Source organism: Acomys minous (genome assembly GCF_964271855.1).
Source record: "Acomys minous genome assembly, chromosome: 15".
Lineage (NCBI taxonomy): Eukaryota > Metazoa > Chordata > Mammalia > Rodentia > Muridae > Acomys > Acomys minous.
In genome coordinates this window covers 95,643,220-95,652,567 of record NC_140497.1, presented here as the reverse complement: position 1 = coordinate 95,652,567, position 9,348 = coordinate 95,643,220, and positions in this window count along the sequence as shown.

Genomic DNA, 9,348 nt, shown 5'->3' with positions numbered 1-9,348 from the left:
TCTGGGTGCAGCGTGACTAAGGACACTTGGGTGCTTGGGAAAACCTTCCCATCCTAAGACTGTTAATGTCTGCAAAGTGTCAGCTAAGGTAGATCTCAGAGGTTCTGATGTTTGCATGAGGCTCTTTATGGACTTTTTTTTTAAGCCTACCGTTCAGATAGTTTGTAAAAACAAAAAATTTAGACAGGATTAATTTATTTCCAAACGTTATAATGTTATTGTTTTTCAGTGTTTTTTTCTCTTAATGTTTCACCTTGTGCATGTAACATATGTTATTTATGGTATGTAATAACATGATCATTACAAAACTGGATTGGATATTTCAGAATGCTTTGTAGATGGAATTAGTGAAAGCCTAAAAACACACAGGAGTAAATATGTATTAGGTGGTTAGAGACTCTGTTTAGAGTCAGTGAATGCCCCCACCCCCGACACACATACAAGCATGGCATTGCCCCTTCACAAACAAAGTAAACTTACAGGAAAAAAAAATTCAGGCTTTATTCATTTCCTTCACCTGTTTTTTTTTTTTTTTAATTAATTGTATTTCTTTAAGGGACTCACTCATTTCAACTTTAAAGGCCTATGTAGTCTCTATAAGGTTGGATTTAAGGTCGTCATCTTGTGCTTTGGCCGTGTTAGGATACCCAGGGCTTGCTGCCCTAGGGTAGCTGGGCTCTGGTGGTGCCATGTTGCCCTGGCTGTTGTTGATTGTGTTCCTTTGCTGGCCTTTAGCCATCTGGTTGACCTTGGTGTTGGCTGGATGTTCCTGGTGCTGGCAGGCCTCTGTGGGAGGCAGGCAGAGCCGTGGGCCTGACGATTGGGGCTCAGGGGACAGCACATGGCTCACCTCTGCTGGCTGTGCCCCCAGATGGACCAGACTGTACCTCGGGTCCTGCAGGCCTCTTCAGGAAAGGAGGGAGAGCGGCCGGGCCTGACAGTGGTGCTCAGGGGACAGCGTGAAGCTCACCTCTGTTGGCTGTGCCCCTGGAGGACCAGAAGCAGGGGACTGGCGGGGAGATGTACTAGGAGGGCTTCCCTCTCTCCTCCAAGCTCCCAGAATGATAACTTGTGAGACTCAATTATTATTTTACAAATACCTAGGCTGTATAGCTCCAGGCTCTTCTCTGACCAGCTCATAACTTAGAACAATCCATTTATTCTAAGCTACATTCTGCCCCACGGTTGGTGACCTGAGCTCAGGCACCACGTGTCCATCTTCTTCGTGTCTTGGAGGCTGAATCTCTCTGTGTGGCTCTATCCCAGAACCCCTTTGGCCTGCTGGATATCCCACCTATTTCCTGCCTCAGCCATAGGCCGTAGGTTTTTTGTATTATTATTATTATTATTATTATTATTATTATTATTATTATTATTATTATTATTATTTTGTTTTTTCCAGACAGGGTTTCTCTGTCTAGCCTCGGCTGTCCTGGACTCACTTTGTAGACCAGGCTGGCCTCAAACTCACAGCAATCTGCCTGCCTCTGCCTCCTAAGTGCTGGGATTAAAGGCGTGCTCCACCACGCCCGGCAATGCTAAGATCCTTATTTTCTATAAAGTAATATATTCAATATTGATGGGAAAAGACTAACTTAACTTTCTGAGCCTTTCTTTCTTTCTTTTTCTTCTTTCGGTTTTTTGAGACAGGGTTTCTCTTGTAGCCTTGGTTTTCCTGGGCCCACTTTGTAGACCAGGCTGGCCTCAAACTCACAGAGATCCACCTGCCTCTGCCTCCTGAGTGCTAGGATTAAACACATGTGTGTACATGCATGTGTATGTGTACCTGTGTGCATGTGTGCACTCCTGTGTGTGTATGTGTGTGCGTGCAGGCACACACATACGTAACAGAGGTGCCAGAGGAGTTCTGAGGAGGATGTTGGGTCCTCTGACTTGGAGCTACAGGCAGCTGTGAGCCACCTGGCATTGGTGCTGGGCATCAGAGTCAGGGCAAGAGCAGCCCAAGCCTTTGACCTCCTGAACAACTTTCAGTAAGAAGAAAAGGTGGGGCTCAGTCAGCAGGCAAATGGCCCACCTTGTGGGCAATCCCAGCACTGGAGAGGTGGAGGCAGGTGGATGCTGAGGTGCCGACCAGCCAGCCTGGCCTGATTAGGAGAGGTTAATGGCTGTGAGATGACACCCAAGATTGCCCCCTGCCCCCTGTATCCACATGAACATGTGTACACCACAAACATGCGTGTAACTGATTAACCAATTACCATTAGTATGTAAACCCAGCAACCCGTTTCTATATACTTACTCATGAGAAATTAAAATACATCTATAAAAACCCCTCACAATGGCATCACTCCTAAGAGACAAAACTTGGGGACAACTGATTAGTTGCCTGAGGGCTTGGGAAATGCTGCTTCATTCACGTGAAGAACAAAGGAAAGAAGCAGAGCTCTTCCACACGGACCACTGTAGCTGGACCTCACTGGCCTCATGCTTGGGGTGGGAAGCTGTGCATGGAGCCCCAGCCTGAGGGATGTGCTGACATGGGGTTTAGAACAGACACAGAGTGTAGACGGAGCACACGTTCCCGGGGTGAGGATAGAAGAGAGAGATGTAAGCAGACATGCGGGAACACGTCAAGAGGAGAAGAGTGTTCTGGAGCTTGACTGTACTGAAGTTTGCACAACTGTGATTTCCAGGTGCGGCGGTGCACGCCTGTGATCTCAGCTCTAGTTGGTAAAGGCAGGAAGGTCAGGAACTCAGGGCTATCCTTGCCTAGAAAGGGAATCCAAGCAGCCTACATTACACGAGAAATGTCTCAAAAAAACCAAACAACAAGAACAACAAAATTATTAGACTCATTAAATTTATTCTTAACATGGGTAAGTTTTGTACTATATAAATTACACTTCCATAAAGTTTTTTTTGCTTTGTTTTGTTTTTCGAGACAGGGTTTCTCTGTTTAATCTTGGCTGTCCTGGACTCGCTCTAATGCATCTTCTAACAGAGTCAGAACGATGATCGGTTTTTTTGTTTTGTTTTTTGTTTTTTTTCCGAGACAGGGTCTCTCTGTGTAGCCTTGGCTGTCCTGGACTCTCTTTGTAGACCAGGCTGGCCTCGAACTCACAGCGATCTGCCTGCCTCTGCCTCCCAAGTGCTGGGATTAAAGGCGTGTGCCACCGCACCCGGCAATGATCATTTTTTAAAGCCAGAAATGCTTTAGGGGGCGGGACCATGTTTTGACTTGTTTGATAAGAGGTCCATGAAATCAGGCTTTTAGCTGTAACACCAAACAGGAACTCTGCCTTGAAGAAGGAGTGCTTCTGCTCCTCCAAAAGCCAACACGGCTCTTCTCAGCACCACCATCTTCTCTCTGGGTCTATAATTAGTACTAACCTGAAAAATGCTGCCAGGCTTCTTTTTCTCAGGTCTCTTTACAGATCAGTTAGAGATGGAGTCTCAGGAAAAATGAGTCTCGGCTGGGATGTAGGTCAGCAGTGTGCTCAGGGCCTGGCTGTGGTCCCAGCATGGTGGGAAGCAGGCATGGCCGCATGTGCCTGTAGCCCAGCAGGAGGAGATGGAGCTCAGGGTGGTCCTCAGCTCCTGACGCTCGGGAGACCCCTCTACACAAACTAAGTTGACTCTTCACTCAGTTGAAGGAATTGTGCTGCTGTGACTGGGAGTTTAGTGTGGCCAAGAAGCAACACACCTTACTGAACTGGGGTGTGGAAAAAAAGAAATAGAAAGGGAAAAAGGAAAGAACGTGACTGCTCCTGGGCTTGGCAGAGGAGAGAGTTGATTATGGATGTGTGGGAGAGCACAGCCAGAGGCAGGCACATGGGGAGAGTCCGTGTGGACATGACCAGATTAGGCCATGTGCGGAGAGGGGGAGGGGAAGGGAGAGAGAAAAGGGGGGCGGGCAGGTGCAACTGCCAAGAGGCCAAAGGTGTGGGTAGCCAAAATGTCTGGGTTATGTAGTTCAGCCTCTCGCCTGGAGAAGTTTAGTAGAGAGGGCAGAGTATGCCAGCCACACATACCCTGTAACAGGTGGGGCGTAGGGCATGATGGGAGAACCTGTAGCCAGGTCTGCTTTGATATGTTAAATAGTCACCTCAGCCATCTGTCCTGGGTTTGAAACGTAACATGTATATATATATTCTTTTCTGGAGGGAGAAGGAGGCATTTCTATTATAAATAAATCACTACAAATTATTGAATAATTAAAAGCTTTGAGGTGGTGGTGGTGGTGTACACCTTTAATCTCAGCCCTCAGGAGGCAGAGGCAGGCAGATCTCTGAGTTCGAGGCCAGCCTGGTCTACAGAGTGAGTCCAGGACAGCCAGGACTAAATAGAAGAAACCCTGTCTCCCAAAAAAAACAACAAAACAAAATAAACAAAAGTGGCCTTGTCTGAAGGCACTTGCGTTAGTCAGTCGCCTTGACACGGGCTCTGCTGTCCCCAACCTCCTTCCATCACTGTTTCCTTTGCTGCCTCCTCAGGATAATCTCTCCTCTGCCACTCGTCTTCCAGGCCCTTCTTCTTTACCGTCCTGAGCTACCTGTCTACGGGCAAATCGGCCTCCCCTCACCCACCCACCCTCCCTAGCTCCCTCCCTAGCCCTCCAGCCCCTGAGTGCAAGCGTCAGCCACATCTGTGGGTACTGTCTATGGGCTAACAGTGCCCAACATTTTGCCCACCCCCTCCCTAGAGCCGCAGACCTGGACACACAGTTGCCCACTTGGTATTTCCATGCCAGACCTTAACATCTTCTCCAGTCCAGCTTGCCCCAGACTGAATGTGTGAGTCCCATCTAAAAAACAAAAAGAAAGAAGATAAGACGGCCATTAGCCCACCCAGAAGTAGAACCAGAGAGGCACAGGAGTAGTTATGACTTTCTTTTCCCTGCCTCCCCTGAGATCTAATACACGAAGTAGCGGATGAATCAACGTAGGCATCGCATGTCAGGTTTCCTGCCAATGAAACCCAGGTCTAAGGATGTGCTTGAGGTGTGTGGGGAATATCGGTGTGCTAACTTTGGACCTCAGCTTTGGAGGATTCACCTATCCAGGCCAGGGATGCCGTCCGCTCTGTGGAGTGCTTGCTCAGCAGGCACAAAGTCCCAGGCTGAAGCTCTCTTTTCCCAAATACAGGCTGTTCTTTAAAATCTTAGGCCCTTTGCAGCCCAACAAAGTGTGCTCCCTGCAGACAGGCCCTTCTAAGAAGGCAGGGAGGGTAAGCTCTGCAACCCCAGCTCTCTCCCAAACTCATCAGTCACCCCAGGGAGGGACTGGTAGAGTGAAGCTAGCAACGCTCGGCTGGGTTTGGAGCCTCTTTCACTCTGTGGCCCTGGCTGGGCCTGGGGCTCATAGTCATCATCTGCCTCAGGAGTGCAAGGATTACAGGCATGTGATATCATGCCTGGCAAAGCTAGGGACATGTAAAGAAAATTCCATCTTAGGAAAATGCCCCCCCACCCCCCAAACACAGTGCGGGATCACAGACTGTTGGTGTTATGTCCGGAATCTCCTGGACAGCATTGCCTTGTCTCTGTGCTACCTCCCAGATCCATGCTGACATCATCTCCCCTTGTGCCTCTCACTGTTTCAACCACTGGCAACATCTGTTCTCGCCTCCTTTAGTCACCTGACCACATGCCATCCACAGGGATGTTTTCAGGGTACAAATCTTAGGGCATACTTTTTACCTACCTTTTTTTTTTTTCTTAACCATGGCTTTTGGCATCAGGACCCAGGTTCTTTGTAAAGCCTGCCCTATCTGCTTCTGCAGAGCCTTATTTTAGTAGCTGTCCCTTTGTCCTTGACTGCCAGTTGTCCTGGCTCCCCCTCTCTGGCCGAAGGACCTATGTATGTCATTTCCTACTTCAAACTCTTGAGACAGGGCCTCACGTAGTCCAAGTTGGCCTTAAACTCCTGTTCTTCCTCCTGTGTCCACCTCCTAAGGGCTAGGATTGCAGGTGAGTAACATCACACGCAGTTTGTGTGTGCTGCGGACCAAGCCCAGAGTCTAGCCAGGCATGGGGTCACATTTCCAGCCTTTGCAACTCGTTGTTTTGGTTTTGGTTTTCAAGACGGGGCTTCTCTGTATGGCGTCCCTGGCTGTCCTGGAACTCATTATGTAGACCAGGCTGGCCTCAAACTTGCAGAGGTCTGCCTGCCGCTGCCTCTAGCGTGCTGGAATCAACGGTATGCAGCGCCCTGCCTAGAGGAGAACGTGGGGGAAGGGAAGCCCCACACTTGGTCCTAAGGAACCCCAGCGTATCCTGGGAGAGAAGCAGGGCTCACTGTGGAGCACAAGAAAAGCAGACCCCTGCGGTGCCGTCCAGGAGCTCAGGCATTCAGGAGGCGTTTCCTCTTATGGTGGGCATCAGGTCCCCGGAAGTAGAGTTATAGATGGATGTGGGCGGCCATGGGTGCTGGGGACTGGACCTGGGTCCTCTGCAAGAGCAGCCCGTGCTTCAGCCAGTCTACCTTACTTTTTTTTTTTTTTTTTTTTGATGTATACATACGCACACACAGCGCACATGTGGAGCCCAGAGGACAACGGTCAGAAGTCCTGTCCTTCCACTGTGTAGGTATCAGGCTTGATGGCGACTGCTCTTCCCTCCTTGTTGGGAGACTTTATTTTTTTGAGGTGAGGTCTAGACTGCCTGGCCAGTTAGCCCTGGAGACTGCCCATCTCCACCTCCCAGCACTGGGGCTGCAGATGTGGGCTGCCGCAGCAGGCTTTCATGTGAGAAATGAGGCTCGAACTCATGTCCTCAGGCTCAAGCAGCAAAGTCTTGGTCCACTGAACAGACTCCCTAATCCCTGATAGAAGAAACCCTCCTCCTCCCCCTCCTCTTCCTCCTCCCCCTCCTCTTCCTCCTCTCCCTCTTCCTCCTCCCCCTCCTCTTCCTCCTCTCCCTCTCACTCCTCCCTCTCCTCTTCCTCCTCCCCCTCCTCTTGCTCCTCCCCCTCCTCTTCCTCCTCTTCCTCCTCCTCTTCCCCCTCCCCCCTTCAGATTTCCTTATTTTCACTGTATGTGTATGGGTGTTCTGGCTTCATGCACATTGCCGTAGGAGGCCGGAAGACGGCACTGGAACCTCTGGAACTGGGGTTACAGCTGGCTGTGAGCCACAGTGTGGGTGCTGGGATCTGTCCATCTCTTCAGCCTCTGATGACACCTTTAAAACAAAAACTAGAAGCCGAGATGATGAAACTGGAGCTGGTGGAGCAAAGTCACTCTTCCAGCGAAGGGCAGGGAGCTGAGCGGCAGGCAGCCTGACTGCAGAGCCCAGGCTTCCAACCACCGGCTCGCCCCAAGGAAGTAAATGCTCACACTTTTCCAGACATTGGTGGAGACTTTTTTTTTTTTTTTGAATTGGCATCTTTCCCAATTTATCTCAAATTATAGCATTCGTGGAGCAGCCTGCTTTCATTCCAAGAATGCTTTGTTCTGTGCCTGGCAGGGCCTCTCCAGAGTCTGCCTCCTTGATTTCAGGTGCCCACAGTGGTTTATCAACACCAAGTGTGCTGCTACACCCTTGGCCAGCTCACCTGGAGGCTCCGTCAGGACGGCGTGGATCTGCTTTAGGACAGTGTTGAACAGTGTGTTTCCCAGGGTGCTGACTAAGAGAGTAAGCTGCAGTCCCAAACTCACAGCACAGGGAGAGTAAAACTCAACCCTCGCTTACCAGAGCCATGGCAGAAGCTCGCCAGAGAAGCTCGGTTTTTACGAAGATAGCCTGAAATACCTGGTAGGCCAGTCCTTCAAGATGTCACCCATCCTCCTGTGAAGAGAGGAAGCCAAGGTGCCGCTGGGCGTGGCGGGTAAGGGCCACACTGTTCACGGCTCACCACAGATAAGTCACAAAACAAACTTCTTGAGGAATTTAGTCGTTTGTGTCAGTGTGTGTCCTATTATCTACACAGAAAACCCGCCAAGAGCACACTTAGAATATGGAAAATATTTCCTGTCTCGGCAGTTAAGGTCCCAGCTGGTATAGTGGTCCCAGCTAGGCTGAAGGGGAAGAGCCTAGTCTACACGTGAGACACCCCCCCCCCCCGCCCTCCCTCCTCCCTCTCCGCTTCCCCCCTCCTTCCCACCCCTTCTCCCTTCCTTCTGTGGCAGGGATGAACTCGGGGTCCCAGGCACTCTAGAGAAGTTCCCAGACCTTGAGCGCCACCCTGGTCCTAGATCTCACATCTTAAAAACATTTAAAGACATTCCACGCAGCTGGAGAAAAGCAGGAATCCCAGCACCGCTTTCTTTACCACCTTTAAAGGGCCGACTCAGGGAGCCTTGCTTATTTTCTGTCACTATTTCAGCTGTTTCTCCTGGCACCCCTATCTGCAAGCTGGGCAGTGCTGTTAGGGTTGTATTTCTTTCTTTTTTTTTTTTTTCTTTTTTTCTTTTTTTAAAAGATTTACTTATTTATTATTATGTATACAGAGCTCTTCCTGCATGTATACCTGCAGGCCAGAGGAGGGAGGCCAGATGGTTGTGAGCCACCATGTGGTTGCTGGGAATTGAACTCATGACCTCTGGAAGAGCAGTCAGTGCTCTTAACCGATGAGCCATCTCTCCAGCCCAGGGTTGTATTTCACACTTAACATTTACTTAGTTTTGGATGGGGAGCTACCTGGAGGTTTTGGCCGGGTGACTTTTCTTGGTGAAAGGGAAACTGCACTGGCCTGCCTCAGGCAGCTCTCTGATACTCTGATACATTGTCACTTTTACTATTAAGCAGTGATCACTATTACTCCATAGAGATTGATATTCTATTTCAGCAGTCTCAACCTGTGGGTCATGAGGTCTTGAGGGGTCCAAGGACCCTTTCACCGGGTGGCCCAAGGCCATCAGAAAACAGAGCTGTGTCAGAGGGTCCCAGCGGCAGGAAAGGTGGAGAGCCCCGGCCTTTTCTCCTCTCAGCCCTGCAGTTGCCTCTCTTAAGGCTTTTGTCTTCTTAGTAAAAGCCTGCCTGCAGCAGAGCTGTCACAAGACCTCTTTGCTTCTAAGCAATCCAGAAACGATGTTGCTTTTCTTGGGTCCCTGAGACATTCTTCTCCTGTTAGTCAGACTCGTTTCCAAAGCCTTCTGCCAGACTCATCAATTTCTGCTCCCAACCCTGAGGGAGCCTTGCTTCCCTCCTTACCAAAAGAATCGCCCCCCCTTTTTCTTTTCTTTCTTTTTCCTCTTTCTTTCTTTCTTTCTTTCTTTCTTTCTTTCTTTCTTTCTTTCTTTCTTTTTGCTAATAACTGAAGAGGAAAGATTATTTCAAGAATTTCCTCTGGACTACGGGTGGGGTAGGAGGAGACTAAGTAAGCAATGATTATCTCCCTCTTTTAAGATCCTAACAACAAGCCAGGCGTGGTGGCGCACACCTGTAATTCC